The sequence below is a fragment of the Bactrocera dorsalis genome, chromosome 2, assembly GCF_023373825.1.
Source record: "Bactrocera dorsalis isolate Fly_Bdor chromosome 2, ASM2337382v1, whole genome shotgun sequence".
In the NCBI taxonomy this organism is placed as follows: Eukaryota; Metazoa; Arthropoda; class Insecta; order Diptera; family Tephritidae; genus Bactrocera; species Bactrocera dorsalis.
In genome coordinates this window covers 82599591-82623682 of record NC_064304.1, presented here as the reverse complement: position 1 = coordinate 82623682, position 24092 = coordinate 82599591, and the positions used below count along the sequence as shown (strand labels likewise).

General features: G+C 39.3%; 1 protein-coding gene across 1 annotated transcript in view; it reads right to left on the bottom strand.

Moving 5' to 3' along the window:
• The window catches only part of LOC105226602 (ras-like protein family member 10B), a 161490-nt gene extending 146284 nt beyond the window's left edge, over positions 1–15206 (bottom strand). The window contains exon 1 of the mRNA XM_049450531.1: positions 14509–15206. The gene's annotated coding sequence lies outside the window, so the exon portion shown is untranslated. The remainder of the gene's footprint in view (positions 1–14508) is intronic.
• Between the last annotated feature and the right edge of the window lie 8886 nt (positions 15207–24092).

Sequence of the window (24092 nt, the reverse complement as noted above, 5' to 3'; positions counted from 1 at the left end):
AACGTGAGAAGGCGAAGCATCCCCTGCATAGGGTTGTGCGCTGGGTTTGGGACCCGCCACGTAAAAAAACACCCCCAGTGAATAGTCAGAACCAGCCTCGGATGAGAGACCCCCCTTTTGATGACGACCATGGCAAAGGAAATAAGGACTACGAATTGAGGGCATGCACCTGGAATGTCCGGTCCCTTAACTGGGAAGGTGCCACTGCCCAGCTGGTTGATGTCCTCGTGAAAACAAAGGCTGACATCACCGCCGTCCAAGAAATGCGATGGACGGGACAAGGACAGAGACGAGTAGGTCCTTGTGACATTTACTACAGTGGCCATATAAAGGAGCGCAGGTTTGGTGTGGGATTCGTGGTGGGAGAGAGACTCCGTCGCCGAGTACTATCATTCACTGCGGTGAATGAACGTCTAGCCACAATCCGCATCAAAGCGAGGTTCTTCAACATATCGCTGATTTGCGCCCACGCCCCGACGGAAGAGAAGGACGATGTGAGCAAAGATGCCTTTTATGAGTGCTTGGAGCGCACTTATGAGAGATGCCCCCGCCACGATGTAAAAATCGTGCTTGGTGACTTTAACGCCGGGGTGGGCAAAGAAGGTATCTTTGGTACTACGGTCGGTAAATTCAGCCTCCACGACGAAACTTCCCCAAATGGGTTGAGGCTGATCGACTTCGCCGGGGCCCGAAATATGGTTATCTGTAGTACTAGATTCCAGCATAAGAAGATCCATCAAGCTACCTGGCTGTCTCCGGATCGAAAAACTACCAACCAGATCGATCATGTTGTGATAGACGGAAGACACGTCTCCAGTGTTTTAGATGTGCGTGCGCTCCGAGGTCCTAACATCGACTCGGACCACTATATTGTTGCAGCCAAAATTCGCACCCGCCTCTGTGCAGCAAAAAACGCACGCCAACAAACACAAGGAAGGTTCGACGTCGAAAAGCTGCAATCGCAACAGACAGCCGAACGATTCTCTACTCGGCTTGCACTCCTGCTCTCTGAGAGCACTCGTCAACAACTCGGTATAAGGGAACTGTGGGACGGCATTTCAAACTCCTTACGTACAGCTGCAACCGAAACCATTGGTTTTCGGAAAGTGCAAAAGAACAGCTGGTACGACGAGGAGTGCTGTGTCGCAGCGGAGAGAAAACAGGCTGCCTACCTCGCAACGTTACGATCGACCACAACACGTGCGGGATGGGATAGATACCGAGAGTTGAAGAGGGAAGCGAGACGCATTTGCAGACAGAAGAAGAAAGAGGCCGAAATGCGTAAGTATGAAGAGCTTGATAAGCTGGCCGACAGGGGTAATGCTCGAAAATTCTACGAAAAGATGCGGCGGCTTACAGAAGGTTTCAAGACCGGAGCATACTCTTGTAGAACCCCCAAGGTGATCTAGCCACCGATGCCCAGAGCATACTTAAATTATGGAGGGAACACTTCTCCAACCTGCTGAATGGCAGTGATAGCACAACACCGGGAGAAGGCGAACCCGATTCCCCAATCGATGACGATGGAGCAGACGTTCCATTACCCGGCCATGAAGAAGTTCGAATAGCAATTGCCCGCCTGAAAAACAACAAAGCGGCAGGGGCCGATGGATTGCCGGCCGAGCTATTCAAACACGGCGGCGAAGAACTGATAAGGAGCATGCATCAACTTCTTTGTAAAATATGGTCGGACGAAAGCATGCCCAACGATTGGAATTTAAGTGTGCTATGCCCAATCCATAAAAAAGGAGACCCCACAATCTGCGCCAACTACCGTGGGATAAGCCTCCTCCACATCGCATATAAGGTTCTATCGGGCGTATTGTGTCAACAAACTGATTGGACCTTATCAGTGTCCCTTTAGACCTGCCAAATCAACAACCGACCAGATATTCACCATGCGCCAAGTCTTGAAAAAGACCCGTGAAAGGAGAATCGACAAGCACCACCTATTTGTCGATTTCAAAGCTGCTTTCGACAGCACGAAAAGGAGCTGCCTTTATGCCGCGATGTCTGAATTTGGTATCCCCGCAAAACTAATACGGCTGAGTAAACTAATGTTGAATAATACTAAAAGCTCCGTCATGATCGGAATGGACCTCTCCGAGCCGTTCGATACCAAACGAGGTTTCAGACAAGGTGATTCCCTATCGTGCGACTTTTTCAACCTGCTTCTGGAGAAAATAGTTCGGGCTGCAGAACTCAACAGAGAAGGTACCATCTTCTATAAGAGTGTACAACTGCTGGCGTATGCCGATGATATTGATATCATCGGCCTCAACACCCGCGCCGTTAGTTCTGCTTTCTCCAGACTGGACAAGGAAGCAAAAGAAATGGGTCTGGCAGTGAACGAGGGCAAGACGAAATATCTCCTGTCATCAAACAAACAGTCGTCATACTTGCGACTTGGCTCTCACGTCACTGTAGACAGTCATAACTTTGAAGTTGTAGATAATTTCGTCTATTTAGGAACCAGTGTTAACACCATCATCAACGTTAGCCTAGAAATCCAACGCAGGAAAACTCTTGCTAACAGTGGTAATTCGGACTGAGTAGGCAATTGGGAAGCAAACTCCTCTCTCGACGAACAAAAACCAAACTCTATAGGTCACTCATAATTCCCGTCCTGCTATATGGTGCAGCAGCTTGGACGATGACAACAACTGATGACTCGACGTTGCGAGTTTTCGAGAGAAAGGTTCTGCGAAAGATTTGTGGTCCTTTGCACATTGGCCACGGTGAATATCGTAATGGAACGAGGAGCTGTATAAGATATACGACGACATTGACATACATAGTACAGCGAATTAAAAGACAGCGGCTGCGCTGGTCATGTCGTCCGAATGAACGAAACACTCCAGCTCTGAAAGTATTCGGCGCAATACCCGACGAGGGAAGCAGAGGAAGAGGAAGACCGCCACTCCGTTGGAAGGACCAAGTGGAGAAGGACCTGGCTATGTCTAGAATAAGCAATTGGCGCCACGTAGCGAAAAGATGAAACGACTGGCGCGCTGTTGTTGACTCGGCTATAATCGCATAAGCGGTGTCTACGCCAATTAAGAGGAAGAAGACATAAAATAATTTCATATATCATAAAAAAGTCTGGCAACACTTTTAAGCTAACTTATACCAACAGCAATTATTGGCAAAGCAAAATCACACATTTTTCAGAGATTATTCACTTTTTAAGTCGATGCAAGTTTCATTTAATTATATAATAATTAAAAGTACCGTTATTCTAATTTCATTATTTGAACGCTTACACATTTTCTTAGCATACTTTTAAGCGCTGTTATACTATATATGTTTGTGTTATATTTAGCAAACCTTCGCCCACACCCGGCTGCTCAAAACCGAAATTTCTAAGCGGCGCTAACGCTTGCTGATGATGTAATCAAGATTGTCAAAGCTAATGCGATTAAAATACTTCAAACCTAAAAGAGATATCTACTAAACGCCTACTTAACGGTAACTGCTTGGCCCTTGCCTTTTATTTGCAGCGTATTATGTTGTTTGTTTTATTAGCCTACTTTTAGAGTGTTTACTTAAAAAGTTACTTGGCGCGTAAAACCCAACGCTTATTCAGCAAATTCTTCACATTTTCTTTTATTTCGCAGAAATCTTTTTTCATTTGAGCGTGTAAGCTTGTCTTCACTTCGCCCAGTATGCTTTACAGCGCTTCTGTGTGTTTGTGTCTGTCTGTAGGTCGCTGCTTTCTTAAGTGCGTTTTTGTCAGCTTGGTTAGCACATAAATTAAATTCCGCCAAAATGTCTCGTCATTATGCGCGATTTATGTTTTCATTATGCGAGCAAAGACGTTCTGCCTAACCTTGCCTCGTGACCTATTTGCTGCAGAAAGCAGAATTGTGCTTATCATGCCTTAGCACGCGTCGAATTCCTTTAACACCGTCTGAGTCATGACGAACATGTGCCAAATCTGTTTCCATTTTATTTGCCTAACGGTACGTATATATGCATGTATGTGTCAGTTTGCGGTGTTCAAAATTTGCAGGTTTGTTGAAAGCCGTTTGTCTTGTGGTATAACTTGCATTCGTCGACAACTGCAAACACATACATGCACACACATCTTTATTCTTCGCTTAAGTCGATCAAAATGACACTCGAATTAGAAAGCTTAATCACGTGATATGGCAGCATTTGACATGTCGAATATATGTGCGTTGAAGAGCGTCAGCGCGTCGGTGAATTTATGGATTTGACAGCTGAGAGCGCATGGCAGAACAAAAAAGATTTCGTGTTAAGGTTTTTTTTAAGAGCTTGATAACTTTTTTTAAAAAAAAAACGCATAAAATTTGCAAAATCTCATCGGTTCTTTATTTGAAACGTTAGATTGGTTCATGACATTTACTTTTTGAAGATAATTTTATTTAAATGTTGACCGCGGCTGCGTCTTAGGTGGTCCATTCGGAAAGTCCAATTTTGGGCAACTTTTTCGAGCATTTCGGCCGGAATAGCCCGAATTTCTTCGGAAATGTTGTCTTCCAAAGCTGGAATAGTTGCTGGCTTATTTCTGTAGACTTTAGACTTGACGTAGCCCCACAAAAAATAGTCTAAAGGCGTTAAATCGCATGATCTTGGTGGCCAACTTACGGGTCCATTTCTTGAGATGAATTGTTGTCCGAAGTTTTCCCTCAAAATGGCCATAGAATCGCGAGCTGTGTGGCATGTAGCGCCATCTTGTTGAAACCACATGTCAACCAAGTTCAGTTCTTCCATTTTTGGCAACAAAAAGTTTGTTAGCATCGAACGATAGCGATCGCCATTCACCGTAACGTTGCGTCCAACAGCATCTTTGAAAAAATACGGTCCAATGATTCCACCAGCGTACAAACCACACCAAACAGTGCATTTTTCGGGATGCATGGGCAGTTCTTGAACGGCTTCTGGTTGCTCTTCACCCCAAATGCGGCAATTTTGCTTATTTACGTAGCCATTCAACCAGAAATGAGCCTCATCGCTGAACAAAATTTGTCCGAAAAAAAAAAAACCGAACACTGATTTTGGTAATAAAATTCAATGATTTGCAAGCGTTGCTCGTTAGTAAGTCTATTCATGATGAAATGTCAAAGCATACTGAGCATCTTTCTCTTTGACACCATGTCTGAAATCTGTCAAATACTAATGCATGAAAATCCTAACCTCAAAAAAATCACCCGTTACTTCTTTTTTTAGTACTCTGATATTTAGGTGATATATTTTGCGTTTTTCCACAGAAAAAAATATATATTGGGTTAGGTTAGGTTAATCTGGTCGGCCTATAAGCGACGCATAAATCAGTTTTAGATCAATCAAAATCCGTGATCCAAACCCGAATTTCAACAGTCAGTCTCTGTGCGTGAATTCATCACAAATCAGCCGAAATCATCATTGTAATTCTTGGAAATGGAATTTGAACATAACCAAAACATTGATTTATCGCATTTTACAAACCGAAATTTAATATTTTGAAGTTACAGCATTTTATATTTTAAAGGTTTTCGATTTAGGTCTTAGCTGAGCATAAATATTTTGCCTGACTGCAAACCGAAAATTGCTCAGAATCCAACATTCGAAGGACATCTTGTGACCGATAATTGACCAAAAATCACATTTTCGGAAAAATGCATGTGCCCATATAAGGAAAGCGTTATGGAGACGTAGAGGCCTCTCAAAAGGCTTGCACTGGCATACTGGCGGCCAACAAGCCAAAACATTCGTTTGACATGCTTTTGGACCATGCAAAAAGCTATAGTGAAGCAGAAGGAGACAATTTTGAATAGAATAAATTGATTTTGCCGAAAAAAACATTTGTTCTGTTTTTTTAAGTCATGTTTACTTTGGAACGCACCTTGTACATTTATAATATGAAACATCCAAACAGAAAGCTCTGTTATGAATTGAATGGCGAAAGCAGCCGCATTTTTTTAATTGAGTAGAATGAAGTAACTGTAATTTCATCAAACTTGAAATTCCATTCGACTTTTTTTCACAATTGAATTCTCATAATGAAAGTTTAAGGTAATTTAATCGAAAATTTCTTCTGAAGCAGTTCGCAGACGCTCTTTAGTAAACAGTGTCGAAAGTAGAACCGAAAAAATTGGAAACTTTTCTCATACGAATCTAAGGATTACTCCAAGATGCGTTAAACCACGCTTCCAAGACCTTCATGTTAATCCTAGATGTTACACAAAGTCATGGTCTCTTTGAATTGGTCTCTATCGCGGAATAATTCTTCTTTCACGACCTGTAAGTCTTTTTTGACTTAGTCTTTCACACATCATACAAACAAAACTTTAGACTCTCTCAATCAGGTAATTTGCTATTATGAACAGGTCTCGAACAGATTAATTTTTCTCCAAAAAAATCACCTATGTACCCAGTACAGCATCATTTATCATTGGAGCACTTCAATATTAAGCCAGACTTTCAATGCTTATTAGGAGTTTTCGCAATTATTTAGCTCTGAAACTCAAATCAGCGCCTGCTCTTTTAAAATACAAATTTCTTTTTATACATATTAAGAGTAAACGTTATTAATCAATCTTGCGTGGATATGAAAATGAAGCTTCCTGCTAAGGCTTAGGAAGCCTTGACAACACTACGCAGAAAAACTTATTAACTGAGTGGTTATTAATTTGATACGGATGAATTGAAAGTTATAATGGATATTAAATAATTTTTTAAAAATTTGGGAACAAAAAATACCTTTCCGGGTTCACGGTAAGATGCCGGTAAAAGTACATTTATTTATTTTGACCTGACAATCAAGAAATTTCGTAGTACTACTATATTTTAGTCGTAAACTTTTTTTATACACTGATCAGGCTATATTAAGGAGTCGGGGGTAGTCAGAATTTTCAAAAAAATAATTTTTGTTTTGAATCATTAAGTGTAATATCTTAAAAATATTCTCTGAAAATTTGACGTTGATCCGATAATTAGTTTTTGAGTTATTCGACAATTAACAAAGAGAGCTCGGGTACTTCAAAGTAAATGTCAAACTTTAAAAGCGTTTTTCTCAAAACTATGTTTTTTGAACTGGTGACAACTGTAACTCGAAAACCGCTCAGTAGATATTAATGAAATTTATACAACTTTTCGAATACATAATAAACTCGGGCCTGATCGAAAGATTTTTTTTTCAAAAATTTCGATTTTTTAAGATCAATTAACTGTTGATGTTTTCCCAAAAATTTAGCCAAAAATTTCCTGAGGCCGCCATTTTGTTAATTTTTGAGAAAACAAAAAATCCTTCGATCAGGCCGGGGTTTATCTATTTATAAAACTAATTTTTACTGTCCGATTGATTTTAGAATAATCTCCAAGGAGTTATGGTTGTCACCGCAAGTACCTTTTTTTGGAACTGGGTCAACACAAGCAACTAAAACTTTGGAAATAAAATTTTTTTGGAACGAAGTTCCTTACGGCAGGCTTGGAAAAGATAGGGATTTTTCTGCAGGACCTAACTGAAAAAAGTGATAGTAAAACCGTAAGAAAAAGACTGTAAGCTCTTCGAGCTCAAAAAGCTATTTATAAGTATCTTTGTTTGGGACCCAGGATCTTAGGCCCCTGTCACATAGACTCCAAAAAGCGTTTTGTTTCCGGTATAGAAAGCATTAATGAAATGATGACGCTTCCCTCTCTATCTCATCTTTATCGACTTCCAAGAGGCGTTCAATACACTTCATAATCTGGAATGCATTCGATAATAGAGTGGTCCCCTTAAAATTAATTGATTTAATAAGACGGTCTATTCTGATGTGGGTTAACGTACTTTGTAAGAAAAAGAGCTCATTAATTGAATAAAACCACCTGTACGATGGTAGAGAGTCTTCTTTAGAGACTTGTCTAGGTCCAGATCTAACCCTATCCCAAAATTTAAGTTTTTATTATTAAAAAAAAACATCGAACAGTGATAAATGTGGTAGTTTCAGATTGTTGGGAGGATTAAAATCATTTGTATGGGCACGTCCTAATCTTTTGAGACCCCACATTATCAGCTGGTACTTTTTATACTCTTGCAAACAGTTACTACAGAATATTATAGATTTGTTCACCTAACGGTTGTACGTATCACCTAAAACTAAGCGAGATAGATGAAGGGTTATATATATATATATAAACGATCTGGACGAAGAGAAAAGTTGAATTTCGGTTGACTGTCTGTCTGTCCGAACACAAATCGCCACTAACCGAAAATATATAAAGTTCCATAACTAAGCGCTCAATTAAGATATGAAGCTGTAAGCACAAGGAATGGCAGTAGCTAAGGGCACCTGTGAGCACAACCTTTTGAAAAAGTGGGCGTGGCCCCGCCGCCTGAAATTGTTTATAGCTCTTAAACCACTTAAGCTACAACAACCAAATTTGCTGAGTATAAATCTTATAAGAACTTCTACCGACCAAAAGTGAATGAAATCGGTGGATAATCCCGCTCATTTCTACTAAAAGCACGATAAATTAATAACTAAATACGTTAGAGACCACCAGGATGGCATAAGAAAGCTTTATGGGAGCCGGTTTGAAATTTAGACGATGAGTGTGGCACCGCCAAATTTTTGTTGTAATCCCATATCTCGGGACCCGACTGACCGATTTCAACAAAATTTAGGACGTGGCATTCTTCTTACATTCTTATGTAACATTGTGAAAATTGACGAAATCGGACAACAACCATGCCTACTTCCCATATAGCATAATTTAAAATTCTACTTGATTTGTTCAGTTTCCAGTACACAAATCAAGTAGCTATGAATATGACTGGATACAACTTTGCACCATTAATATCTTTGGTGTATGCCACCTTATGACCAAGAATTGTTTAAATCCAATCCAAACTGTTCAAGCCCCCAGGAAACCGTATATTTAGACCCCGGTACCTATTTTCAGATTTTGTAATGTATTCTTGTAATGTTAAAATAATAAAAAATTTATATTAAAAATATTAATTTACATTTTTTACTTGAAATTTCTGAATCTAGACTTAAATATTCCCTTAACATCGTATTGGATATAGTAATAGATGAGGCTACACGTGAAACGGGAGGTATAAGCTAGGGTCAAAGTAGAAATTTCAAAGACCTAGACTATATGGAGACATTATATGTTTAATAACACACACCTCTGCAAAAAGAAACCCATCAATGGGGCAAGAAACTGCAGCGAAAGTAAGCCTCGGCTAAATCAAAGAAATGCGTCTAAACACTTCCAAGTCGATTGTAGAGAACTCGGAAATGTGAAATTCTTTTACTTATTTGGTTTTACCAAACTTGACTATTATTTTGTTATTTTAGTTAATAATTTGAATTACATTTTTTTTTATTTTACGTAATTCATTATTTCTTAAAATACTAAATTTTCTTAATTCTTATCTGTACTTAAATAAAAACTAAACAGCAAAATTTTTTGCAAATTGTATCGATTCTACATTAGCCAAAGGAACTTCCTTCCTACCAGGTGTCCCACGACACCACATTTCTTTTTGTTTTGAAATTTTCGTGACTTCAAGTCAACACATTCTATAATAATGCCATATTACTACTTTTGCAAAATAACACGAATAGCAAAAAAATATACTGAACATTTTAATTTTTTCGTGCCTCTGACTACCCCTAACCGCTTATGCTTGGTACGAAGTTTTTAACACCCAGAAGGGCGTCGGAGACCGTATGAAAAATATAAATATATCTAAACGATCGTACTCAAGTCTTTTTACGAAATTTCTTGTTTGTAAACACTATAAAAAATAAATAAAATTTGGTGACTTTAAATTTTCTAAAGAGATTTTGTCGAAAAGAACTCGTTCATGCTCATATTTGGATTAAAAAATATAAAAATAAATTTCCTTATTATGTGTACGGCACGTCGTATACGTAACATTCAGAACCAACTACCAATGTATAAAATAATAAAATTAATCTCTGTTGTATATGTTTCGCTGTGAAATAAAAGAAAAGTACAATGGGTCGCAAAACAATTTACTAATAATAGCAAATTCTGAAGGATATAGAGTGGTCTCTGAGCCTTCCAACGGACATCATCAATTAAGCGTGTTATTTGTCAGAAGAAAAAAGGTTAAGCAGGACTCGTTTGGCGTAGCAGCATGTTAGGGATTAAGCAGCCACGCGCTCTATTCGCCAACGTAGCAATCAAACGCGTATACACTGCAAGCTGGCACAATTAAAGTGCCGTTTTCGTTGTTGTTGTTGGGCGTTGCGCAGCCATTGTTTGTGCGAGCACATGTGCCGGCGCATTGAAGCAAAGTTTAAAAGCGTCTGAAAATGCGGCACTGTATGCCAGCATGAACGGCATGCGCCAACGCCAAATGACATTTTAAAAGCAGGGCTGAGCAGCAAACAGCGAAAAAAAAGACCAAAATAAAAAAAAAAAATGAAAAAAGAGCTCTAAGAGAGCTGAGTGCTAAAACGCGCTGAATTCTGAATTGACGAGGCGTTCACCAACGTGCTCGGCAGACTTGACGAGCTGCGTTTAATGTGACAACAGTTAGGGAGGACAATAATCGTCACTATCATCGTCGGCCATATTCAGGGCGTAACGCTCGACACCAACCCCTGCCACCCGCTCGCGACAGCTTCTCGTTTGCCGACATGACACTGTTTGTTAACGGTTGTTGTTAACGCAGCAGCCGCAACCATACCCCTTTTCTCCATTCCTCTACTACAACGGCGCGTAGGACGACAACAAACGCTGGCGGCTTTCGGCTGCGCGTGCATGAGGAGGAGCACGGGGGCCGCGTGACGTGTCCCATTCACGCCTTGGCGTTGCCGAAGGCGCTGCTGTTGATTGCTTTGCTGCTTTCTGCTGCTGTGTTGCTGCTCTTATTCTTCTTCTTACTGCTGGCTGAGAATATATTCGGCGTTAGGGCATTTAATGTTACAGCTGTAAATGACAACAACAACAACATTTTGCCACAGGCTGACGCGCTGCAGCAGTGACAGCTCGGAGAAATGGCTGTCTATGTATGTCAAATGTGCGGTTGAAAGCAGATGAGTGCAAACACACACACACACACAAGCAAGCACTTGTAAAAATAAACACCATACCACACACATGCATACACACCACTTGCATACAGCAACCTTATTCGCACACGCTGTTTGACTTGACGCGCGACAATTTGTTGTTTGTTGCCTTTTAATGACAAACAATAACAACAACATTAGCAACATGTTGTACTTTATACGTTACTACATATGTATGTATATAAAAAACCGCTATAACAAAAACAATTGTACGCGGCAAGGGTGGTGGCATGACTTAGCGATAGGCTGGCAGAGGTATGCAAGCAATCTGGAGTGGAAGGGTGTGTGTAATGATTTCAAAGCCATCAACATAATGGCATTGCAACAATGCTAATGCGCCTTCCATATATGTAAATAAGTATTTCTTAAAGAAACAAGTAGATAAATTAGATATAATTTCATTAGCACTTAATCGATGGGATTTCCGACAGCTTGGAACTTAGAAATTGCTTTCGATTTTTTATGGGATTAAACTTCGAATTCGCTATTCTTTGTGTTTAGGTCCGACACCACTTTTTGCATATAAAATCGGCTTAGAGCGTATATAAACAAAAAAAAAAAACAAAAGAAAAACGTTAACCTCGGTTGCCTCGAAGGTATTATACGAGTACCCGTCAGAACTGCTTTTTCCGGAACATTAAAGAGTATCAAAATACCTTTATCCTTTTTTATAGGTCAGTTTGTATGGCGAGGTCAGTGGTTCGACCTAAACAATATAATCAGATAATGTAGCGATGCCTGAGAAAATAACCTGTGCTGAATTTCGTGACGATATCTTGTTAAATAAAAAAATGATCCTTTTAAGGGGCTATACCAGTGTGACACATGACAAATTAGGCGATTTTCCTGAATTTTTTTAAGAGAAAGTACGTGATTGAATATTTCGAACTTCTTTGAACCTAATGAGGCATATTTCCAGCTATATTTAAACATTCTATTTTTACAAAAATGTTGAAAAATCCGGTATTTTATTAAGATAAGAATATTGACTGATATATACACCAAATGGAAATTTGAAAACTATTTAAAATAGGTATATGCGAGCTAGGGGAAATACTGGCCAATTTTAACCATTTTTTGTAATCGGATAAATTGTAATCTGAACATATGTACATAGATGGTGTCTGAAATCCATTAAGATGCCTTGCAGACCAATATCGATATTTTTGGTTTAAATTCAACATCACATTCGGTATCTGAGGACTTAAAACATTTAGGTCCGAAGGGGTAATGAGAACTGAGAAATGAAGGCGTTTTTACGATATCGCCATAGATGCTAGATTTATGTGCTAAAAATTGAAGCGACCAAGGGAAATTTAAAAGTGTCTTATATGGGAAGTGGTTATCACGATTTCCCTCATTTTTAAACTGTAATCTAAAGATTTGGTTTGCGCATTATCTTCCGTACCTATTTTGCGGTACAATTTAGTGACGTCCCTCTTTAATGTGATGCATTCTTCCAATTTCTTTTTACTTAATTTGTGGCTTAGATCTAACTCCATATATTTAATCGATTAAGGGCACTTTGTGGGTATGGATATAGTGCTATTTCCCCATATGCAATGCCAACTTAACACTTTAATTCTTATTTAAGTTATTTATCATTTAATATATATATCATTTGATATATACTAAAACTATCTATCTCGATTGCTTTTGAAAATTACAAACAACTGTTACACTCTTTAGAAACATGTGAGCCAGTTCAGAGTTTCATAAGTGGGAAGTTCAATATTTCTTTTGGCACAAGATTTGTAGATCAGTGTGGAATTAAGTTGAGGTAAGATATTGAGCCTGCGGTCAAAAAAAGATCAGAGGTCTTTCAAATAAAGCACTCAGTTATATAATAAGTCTTTGAAGGCTTTGAGTTAAATTTTTCCTGTAAAAAGCTAGTGGTTTTTGTCCAGAAAACTGCAAGTTAAATGCCAAAATAACTCAGACCAAAAGATATATACCACGTGCTTCAACCAAGCACTTTCGCGCTTCTGCTATATTTAACCACTGACCATAAAGAATGGTCCATATTGACAACTTAGAATACATGAGGATGTCGGGTAACAACACAAACTCGGAACAAAAACTTGCAACACCGAAAATGTCGAAAGCGGTGGGGTATAACTTGACTTTTTATGAAAATAAACAAAGTTCTTTTTGGTGAGTCGGTATTAGAATTGTCTATAGCAAGTCCTGATGCTATTAATACTCGTACTTATCTGTTTTTATAATGCTCAGCTTCAGGTAGCACAAGTGCTGAAAATTCTTTTGGTAAAAGTATGTTAGATGTATAGGTCCAACCATGGAACTCACGATGAAAGATATAGAGATGCAGGAACTTATTATATCTGAAATCATTTCTAAAAAACGATATGTTCTGCGCCCTTATGATCCGTCACTTTCATACGACACTCCAAAGACTTTTAGCTCAACAAAAGCAACCTGCCAACTTTACTCCCATGAAGCCCTTTCTTTGATGTTACAGTTTTTTAGTTACCTATTGATCTTCCGTAAGCAACTGGCAGCGAGGTTAGCTGTTAGACTGAGAGAATCCTCTCTATTAGTTAACTGTAATAAGGGACAAAGTAAGATAATAGCGAGTACCCGTTTCTACCCAATACCATGGATACGATTAACACAAGAACTCTAGTAGGAGTGGAACTTTCGGCTGCAAAATTGTATGTATTGATGAACTTCGTTAGAAGCAGCGTGTGGTTCAGGGAGAACATAATAGAGTAAGGAGATTTAGTACCTGTGGTTTCCTAAAAGCCTAGTTGCGTTGTCAGACTTCCACGCTAACCAACTACTTATAGCTTTTCAGCAGATTGACAATACAAAATAACCGTTGATATATTTTTTATTCGCAAATTCATCGCATACAGTGGCCAAATTATTCGTTTTTTGTTCTTTCTTTTTTATGCTCAGACTTTTGTTATTTTTTGTACAAAAGTTTTGCTAGAAACGAGATATATTGGCGGCTTTACTGTTCAGCTCATTACAGAATCAAAAGCTCGTTAACCTTTTTCGTGCTCTGTGTTGTGCTCTGCATAATCCAAACGAAGCTAAGTATTCAATGAGCAACCTCGAGATTTGAGTGTTCGCAGCGTGTGTTTCACTGATTTTCTATTACCATGTTGGACTTGGCTTGTTGATTATGTTGTTCTTGTTGTTTTTTTTTTGTTTTTATGTAATTTTGCCTGTAATTAAAATGCCACAACACAGCCAACGGAGCTCAACCCGCACTTGTGTCTGCACGCTGAGTTGCCATTACACGTGTAACATGAGCAACAACAACAACAAAACAAATACCAAAAGCAGTAAATACACCAAAAAGAGCACAAATGCCAACAACACAACCAAGCAGCGCACGCGATTTTTCTACTTTTATTATTATGTAACTGTTTTCTTTTGAATGTTGAGGGGCAGGCTATTTATTATACACATATACATATAAGCGCGAGGCAGTAATCACCTTTTATGCTTCAATTTGTTTACTTTTTGCTTGACACATTCCGTTTTATTGAAGTTTTCGCGAGATTTCGTACTTTCTGCTCACTTCCTTTTTAAATTCAAAACTCTTTCGTTCACTTCACGATTTCGCACTGGAACACCCGACGATTTTATGCAACTTTCTTTCAACTTCACTTCCGTTTAGCGCACTTCGCGCTTAACCCTTTCACTGGCACTCCACTTCACTTCGACACAGTCGATTTAACTCCGTTCGCCGCTGCGGCGTTCATTGAAAATGCACTTGAGCTCGAGCGAGTCGAGCACTTCGAGCAGTTTCCACTGAAAGCTGTGCTACTTGCACCCAATTCGAAGGCAGCAGTTTCAGTTTCAATTTGAATTTCAGTGCAGAGGTCCACACAAACGGTGTTGGTAACAGCAGTATTCCGCTTTGCCAATTGCCCGGGATGCTGTCGCCACGATGGACCATTTTTAACTGTGTTCCAACGGTATTTCTGGTCTTGCTTTTGTGTTGCGGGAGCACCAACGACAGGCGTAGCTCTGCGCAGCTAGCGCAACCGCCGCTGCTGCCGACGCCAGCTCACAGGCTGGCATGTGGAAACAGCTGAGCGTTGTGAATATATTAGGAGTCGGCGGCTGCTGCTATTGCTGCCTCTGCCGTTAGCACGCCAGGACACTTGGGAAACCCAGAGCACAGCGCTGCATGAAGCAACACCCAAAATGGTGCGTTCGAGCCAAGTGTCTGCGAGAATACATTTGTACCAACACTAGATTGGAATTCAATAAGAGAGCTTTGCTGGCAATGTGAGAGCCGGAGTGCTTGGGGTGGAAAATGATGTTGCCACAATGTTCAAACTTATGTTTGGTATAAGATTTAGTTTTGAAAAGCATGTGTATTATGTTTTTATAAAAATTAAATTTTTTAGTCACGAAATGGTTAGAAATGAATTATTCGAAGTGTTGCCCAGCGCTAGTTGTACCTGTTTCGCATCTTTCTGACAGAGCTCGAATATCATTACGGTAAAATTGTTTATTCTGTGATGCTATCCAAGAATCGAGTCATTTTTCGATGTCGCCTTGTGAGTGGAACTCCTTTGAGCAAGACTATGTCAAATCAAATAGAACAACTAATAATCGGACAGTGCGAAATCTGGGCGGTTGGAGTAGGACTTTTCATTAAGCGTTTCCACGTAGGTTTTAACGCGTTTGGCAACGTGAGGCCGAGCGTTGCAATGCAAAAGAATCACTTTTTCCTGTCTCTCTTGGCATTGAAGCCACTTTTCGCGTAGTTCCGGCACAATCGCACCAATTGAAGTCGATGCCGTTCCCCATTGATGGTGTGGTTTCAGCAGCTCATAATAAATAGCGCCCAGTCCTTAAAGGGCTTTTTTATCTAAATGTTGGCTTAAGGAGAAGGGATAATTATAAACTGTGAGAGAAAAATTGTATTTATGTAGTGTGATTGCTTTATATTTAGCTGGAAAATCACAGCCAGCATAAAGTTTTTGTTTATCGTACCATCACTAGTTACAATGATACTGGTAGCGTCGCAAAACGCCATGGTGGTAGTCATCAAACGACTGCAACGTCACGTGAGATGGTTCGGAAAGTGAAGAAGTGACTTGAGCGAAATCCACGACGAAGTGCCAATCAAATGGCTAAAGAACTGAAAATATCCGTAGCATCCGACGCATATTGAAAAATGAGCACAAGGTCAAGCCTTACAAGTTCCAAAACGCCCATGATCTCACACCGAAGCAGCAACAAGTAAGACTTGAGAGAGCGAAGCAGTTGCTTCGCTTGGCCGAAAGCGTTCAGATTCCGAACATTGTGCTTTCTGACGAAAAATTTTTGCAATTGAGCAATTCGTAAACTCTCAAAAAGTTAGGGTTTACTTTACCGACCGTTCATAGGATAATTTACATAAGTCATCGGTTGGCCACCAGGAGGCACCACCCGTTACAAATAATGGTTTGGGCCGCTGTCACCGCAGATGGGCACTTTCCAATTGTTTTCATCGAGCCTGGCGTCAAAATAAATCCGAAATTTTATCGGGAAAGTGTTCTGGAAACTGCTTTGAAGCCGTGGGCAAACAAACATTTCGGTCGCAAACCATGGACGTTTCAAAAAGACTCTGCACCGTCTCACAAAGCGCGAATGAACCAAGAATGGCTGAAAAACAACGGTCCGAACTTCATTACGACCACACAATGGCTCTCGAATTCACCAGATGCGAATCCAATGGATTATTATCTTTGGGCTATTTTGAAGAGCAAGGTCCGAAGTAAAAAATACACCAGTTTGGAGATGCTGAAGAAAGCCATTGTCCGTGAGTGGGCCAAAATACCGGCAAGTCAAATTCGGGCAGTTTGCGATTCGTTCGACCGTCTCAAGGCCATAGTTAAGGCAAAAGGTCGTCATATCGAGCAAAAGTGAATTGATCCTGAATTTATGATTATTTTCACACATGATGTACTTTAAAATAAATAAAAATAATTTTCCAAACCGAATTTATGGCTTTTTTAATTGGTTACACTTCGAGTGCCCTGTATTACTGGAATTTAGTAAAGATAACCAAGTGGTGTTACCCAATCTCAGAGCTTGAATATGTCATTAAAATAGTTTTTCACGTTCAAAGCAATTTCGAAACATTTTATACCCTAAATTGGGTGCCTGTAACACCCAGAAGAATTTGTCGGAGTTTTATAGATTCTTTGTTTTAAGAAAATTGTTAGTTTACTCGTACTAAAATATTATATTTAAAATATTTCCAGGTTAAAATATGGCAGCATCGCACATTTCCAATACCAAACCACTTGACCTCCGCTCTGAGCACCACAGCTACTGAGCATGCTCAACACTTTCACTCTCTTCAAAATGTTTGCGAATACCATTTGCTGAAATAAGCCAAGAATAATAAAAGCAACGAAGCAGCAGCGAAACGACCGCACAGCCGGCAGGACGTGCACGCAGCAATGAGCATTTTAAACTACCGTTAATATTTATGTTGTCACACAGCATTTCGTGCGTACGTACAACAACTTAAGCCATAGCACAGATAGCAAAGTTAAGAAAATCACGTTATCACACTAAGCGAACGAAGAAAAGGCGATGGATGTGAAGACGGCTACTGGCTTAAGGAGTAGTTGGCTGGATAAAGAACGAAAAGGAAGTGCAAATTGCAAGCCAAGGGAAGAAAATAAACTTCAAGGAAGTAGCGGTGTGACACTAAGGGCACAGTATGTTGGTACTAATACAACAACAACAACTACAACTACTTCTTCTAGGAGTACATAGGTACACACCCACTTATATGGCAACTTAAGGCTATATTGAATGCCAACAACAATAGGAAAGCGATACTGTGCTAATATGTTGTTGTTGCTTTTGTAGTAGTAGCACATTGCCGAAGAGACATAGCGGTACTAAAAATAGATAATACATGTATGCAAGTCTGTATGTACATAGAGCATGCCCTTCGGCTGGCGTAAATTAACACAATGACACGCGGCTGTGCTGGCATGACGGGCACTAAGAGATTATGGCCAATTCAAATAATCAGCTTGACAGCAGCACAGGGTGCAGCAAAATTCAGGAACTAGGTTTGAGCTATTGTTGTCTGGTTTTAAGTATGACGCTACTGTGTGTTTGTTAGTGCTATTAGTATTATTACTACTCTACAGCTCTTATGGTGATGGAATTTAAGAAGCTTTAGGATCAGCTGGGCTAGCTTTGTATACAAACTGCTTAATTAGGCAATATGAGTAGACTCATTCACAGATTTGCAAACTGCCTTACCATGGATGCCGTATAGTGGAATGGTCTAAAATGTCCTTACATAGTTGTTGTTGTTGTACTGGCATAGAACACTTCTCAATTCATTAGCGGGATATTACTTCGATAAATTTTGACCATCCGTGCCGATTTAAAAAACTCAATAGTCTGTTCAACCGTGTTATTTTGGTTGTTAAAGTGTTTGTTGTTGTAGTTATGGTGGCAGAAGAAATTTCCACAACAATTTGAGGCAAGCTGCCGTGTTATCTATTTTTTGCTCAAAAAAAATTTTAATTCGTTCTGTCTCAGCTGGTCAAGTTGTATTCGAGACTGAACGGTATCTTCCCGTATGGCTTAGATCGATTTGTCATAGATTTTCAAAGCAATTATTTTGACCATTCAATCAGAAATAGATGTCTAGCTTTATTTAGACTACCTCCGACAGCGAGGAAGAAGAGTAAAGCTTGCCTTTTCTGCTGCTCTTGTTGTCTCGCAATGCTTTCTTCGGTCGTGCCAGTTCAAGTGCGCGAGATAGCTATCTAAAAACCGTTATTACTGTATTGACCTTGAAGAAGAAAAACTACTACTTGTAAATGGTACTCCGGAAATATATGCCACTACCTCAGATCCAAAATGTCTGATATATTCCACGTTACAGTTAGCCGGATGCGTTTACAATCAAAACCTATAAGTAAATAGTAATGTCTATTTTTTCAACATAAACAAAAAGATATCTACTTCCTGACCTGAGGATATGGAAATGATAGGGAGCACGCATCATATTTTTTCTAGAATACGGTCAGACGGGAAAAGGTACCTAACAATCTGCGCCAAATACAACGGGATAAACTTCCTCGACATCGCATCTAAGGTTCTATCGAGCGTATTGTGTGAAAGATTAAAACACACCGTCAACAGGCTGAATAGATCTTATCAGTGTGGCTTTAGGCCTGGCAAATTAACAACCGGCCAGATATTCACCAAGCGCCAAATCTTGGAAAAGACTCGTGAAAAAAGGATCGGCACACACCACCTCTTCGTCGATTTCAAAGCTGCTTTCGACAGCAGGAAAAGAAGCTGCCTTAATGCTGCGTTCTCTGAATTTGGTATTTCCGCAAAACTAATACGGCTGAGTAAACTAATGTTGAACAATACTAAAAGCTCCGTCATGATCGGAATGGACCTCTCCGAGCCGTTCGACACCAAACGAGGTTTCAGACAGGGCGACTTCCTTTCGTGCAACTTCTTCAATCAACAAAAGCATCGTTGGCTCTGCTTTTTCCTAAATGGATAATGAAGCGAGTCAAATGGGTCTGGTAGTAAACGAGGGCAAGACAAAATATCTCCTGTCATCAAACAAACAGTCGTCACACTCGCAACTATGCTCCCACGTCACTATTCACAGTCATAACTTCGAGGTCGTAGTCGCAACAACTCAGCCTCGAAATCCGACGCAGAATAACTCTTGCCAATAAGTGATACTTCGAACTGAGTAGGCAATTGGAAACTAAAGTCCTCTCTCGACGAACAAGGACTAAACTGTAGAAGTCGCTCGTTCTGCATTGGCAACGGCGGTCATTGACATACATAGTTCAACGAAGTAAGAGACAGCTGCTACGTTGGCTAGGATGAAAAAACTCTCGAGAAAGGATGACCAGGTGGGGAGGACCTGGCAACATTTGGAATCTCCGATTGGTGCCAAACTTGGCTATAACCGCATAAGCGGTGTTTAAGCCAATAAATAAAAGAAGATATCTTATTTGAGTACTCAGTTATCGGACTTTTTTCTTTTAATGGCGCCTTGAACCGATTACGCCCATCTACGAACTTTATCTAACTCTTTTGCCAAGGAACATGTGTACCAAAGTTCATCAAGATATTTCAGTTTTTACTCAAGTTACAGCTTGCACGGATGGACGCACGAACACAGAGATAATCATCTGGATTTCAACTTTTCTCCTCGTCGGGATCATTTATATGTACATATATGTATAACCCTATATATCTATGTCGCTTAGTTTTAAGTGATGCGTACAGCCGTTAGGTGAACAAAACTATTATACTCCGTTGCAACATGTTGCAAGAGTATAAAAACAAACAGATTTCCCCTTTTCAACTTCACCTTATTTGTTTAAAGTCTAAGCCCTTATGGTCCGACATCTGCAAAACGCACACATTTATACTTATGTATATGGTTTTGTATATGAGTAACGGTGTCTGCAACTGAGCATACGTTAAGGGCACTTCCGGTCTGGCTAGTGTCCGTTAGCAAATCTGTGCATTCACTCATAAATCTTTATTTGCCTGCGGACAGATACAGTTATATATACCTGCTGCTATTTCTTGCACAATATATGAGCCTTTGATGAAATATTTCTTAACCTTTGCTTTTAACTCATCTTTCGGGCACTGCAAATGCGGTCAAACGAAGATGAGGAACGACTGTTATTTGCATTGTAAATCTGTTGCTGACACATTCGTACAGAAGTGTATACAAACAAACAAATGTGTAAGTTTGTATATATGTTTTTATAGAAGTAAATGAGACTAAAGCTCAAAGTGGCCAATTTGGGCTAAGTCGCCTTTGCGTGACAAATCAAAATTCTTTTTGAATTACTTCGCTGCTTTCACTTGAGATCTGGCTGCGATTATCCGTATTTTGCCTCTCCTCGCTTCGTGGTACTTGCGGCATAAGCGTTTTACTTTACCTCAATCAAATAATTGCTATTTTAGATGTTTTTTTCTCTTTGATTTACAGCTTAAATGCAGATTTTCTGCTTGAGAACAGGCAATAAAGATTGCAAAAACAACCATAAACCAGAAATTTGATTTAGGTTTTTTCAGCATTGGCAACTTATTTCACTTATTGCTTGGGCTCTGATAAGACTTTGCTTTTATATAACATTTAGTTGAAATATGTAAGTTTCTGAGAAAAATTTGATTAAATTCTGGCATAAACTATTTCTTAAAGAATATTTTAGGAACGTCTAAGTGTCTGCGAATTCGATGCGGTTCGATGAAACAAGAGTTACAGTGGCAGTATATAAAATTATGGAAATATATATGGTATGTATTACAACAGTTTTGTTCCGTTACCATTCTTGCAGTGCATTTGATAGAAAAAAAAAGGAAAAACCTATTTGCTATAGAAATCCAATCTGAACAATTGTATCGCTGTCTTGGACCATAATCCATTACCAAATTTGGTGAAGACTTTTTGTATGAATCTCGATAGTTAATAAGATGTTATTTGCTTAAATTTTATAATTTTAAAGGAAACCTACTCCAGGCTTGCTATCCAAAATGGCATTCTATTGAGCTCCTTTCTTTAAAGTTTTCTTGTTCTTTAGGACTTGAGTAGTCATTATCTGCGATGGATGTGGAAAAAGGAGAGAAGAACACCACTAGATAAGGAAATAAGTTTAGAATTGCCTTTAAAACGTCAAAGCTGTTATGTAGCGTACCCCAGGGAAGAATATTGCTCACTCGTTACTCTCAGATCAAATCTGTGAAAATTGGACATATTGGGTTGTCAAAAAAGTCTTGCGGTATTTTTATTGATTTTTTTTTTTTGAAATTGAAATTCAATTCAGCGATTTTATCGCAATTTTCGACGACAGGCCTTCCGGAGCGTGGCGCATCTTCGACCACCTCTACACCAGAACGAAAACGTTGAAACCATCGTTGTGCGGTGGAAATGGAAACTGTATCGGGTCCATAAATTGCACAAATTTTATTGGCGGCTTGAGATGCATTTTTGCCTTTATCGTAGTAGTACTGTAAAATATGCCGTATTTTCTCTTTATTTTGCTCCATGTTTGCGACGCTATAACTCACAAACGACGTAAAAGAAACGACAATAAATCAAACACGTGTTAGCGCGTGAAATGAGCTTTCCAAAAAGGTATAGCATGGCCCGATGCGACGAATAAAACTAGAACTACGCGCTTCCAGCGCCAACTAGCGAAAATACCGCAAGACTATCCACAAAATTAAGGATTAGGCATGTGCCTAATGATAGTAAATATAGTATATTATCACCATATCTTCTTTGTCTTCAAGCTTTTATAACTTATAACAGTTTTGCTAATTGCTTCCGTTTCGCTTGATCGACCAATCAGGATGCGCCACGTCAGTTCGTACGTAGTACGTAAATAAAACTACCGAAGATTACGTGTATTCGTCCCCCACATCGTTCGTAATAGAGCTATTTGATTAAAAGTAAACCAGGCACGTAAATTTCCTCAAACTCTGTTTCCAACCGATTCTGGCTTCTTGTATTCCTAGCAAAATTTTTACCCAAAAATATCATGTTCGTTCAATGATTTGGATCCGAAAGTGGTCTGCAATTGAGAGAACTAAGAAGGCCGAAAAATGAGAAAAATGAGTTCAATCTTTTAACTGTACTCGTATGAGTTCTTTTACCAAGTTTCATTGGAACTGTTAGTCGTTACAACGCGACCCAATTTCGTTTTGGGTAACTGTATTAAAAAGTTTAAATTATCACTAATTGCAAGCGCTTAAAAGGTGCGTGAAGTGAGCTTTAGAACTATTTACAACACCTGCTGGAATAGCGCAATGCATAATTCATAAAAATTTATTTTGAATTATTTATACATTAAAAGATGTGCGAGAATTCTCTACAATGACGCGCTGTATGTGAAAAATTACAGTGGTTAGGAAGATCCTTATCGGCAGCGAAAGCTTACGAAAAAGAATTTAAATCAAATCACTCGAATTAAAGTCAGTCGGTTTTTAGTTAGCCCTAAGCTTCAAAGACACGTTTATAAATTTGACAACTATCGGATCGTTAGTTTGTGAGTTATACTTGTATCATTTTGAATGAAGCAATTTTTATAATTGTGAAAATAATTGATAAAAACACATTTCGCATAAAATATTGCCTTTTGAAGAGAAAAAATACAGTTGAAGTGATAACTCGGCTTGATGGCAAGTTTCCAGACACTGACCCAGGAAAATCAACCAATAGGGATTAGATGTGCTGAAATGAGCACCGAAGACGGGGAACACAGTGGACGCCCAAAAAAGCAAAAGGCCTCCAAAATAATTTTGGATAACCGTAAAGAAAAGTTGTCTGAGATAAAAGACAATCTAAAGATGTCAACTGAATGTGTACACTATATAGCTTACGAATATTTGGTTACGAAAAATCTACTGGTGTTCAACACGTCAATAATACTTGTATAAAGGAATTTGTGCATGAGAATCGACGACTACCAGTCCGAGATCTTACTGGCCTCGTTTGAATATCGAAAGAATCAGTGAAAACCTTTTCGAAAGATCATTTGGGCCTAAAAGGAGTGAAAGCACGAGTGATTACAAAATCGCTCTTTTCGAAAAATTACTTCGCGTTAGAACAGACGATCAATCGGTTGAATATCGTGCAAAGAGAAGCCGAAACCAAAAAAACCACATCAAAGAGGTGTGGTGCACTACGAATTCCTACCGATCGGCCAAACTGTCAACAAGGAATGCTATTTGACTATTATGCGTTCTTTGCTCAAAGCTATTCGTAAAAAGAGTCCGGATTTATGGACAAATCTTGGTTACTGCATTGATTCTTCGAGAGTTTTTCGCCCAATTTTCCACCAAAATCGTGCCGCAAACACCCGCTTCAAGAAACCGTTTTGAGTCAATTGAAAACATTAGACGTAAATCGCTAAGACCATTCCGAAAATTGATTTTAACAACTAACTATTTTTTGCTGATAGTAATATTGAATTGAGAATCAGGGACATTCCTTTCCTGATAACAGTATATACGGGTCAATACTACCCTTAGCCCCTATATATC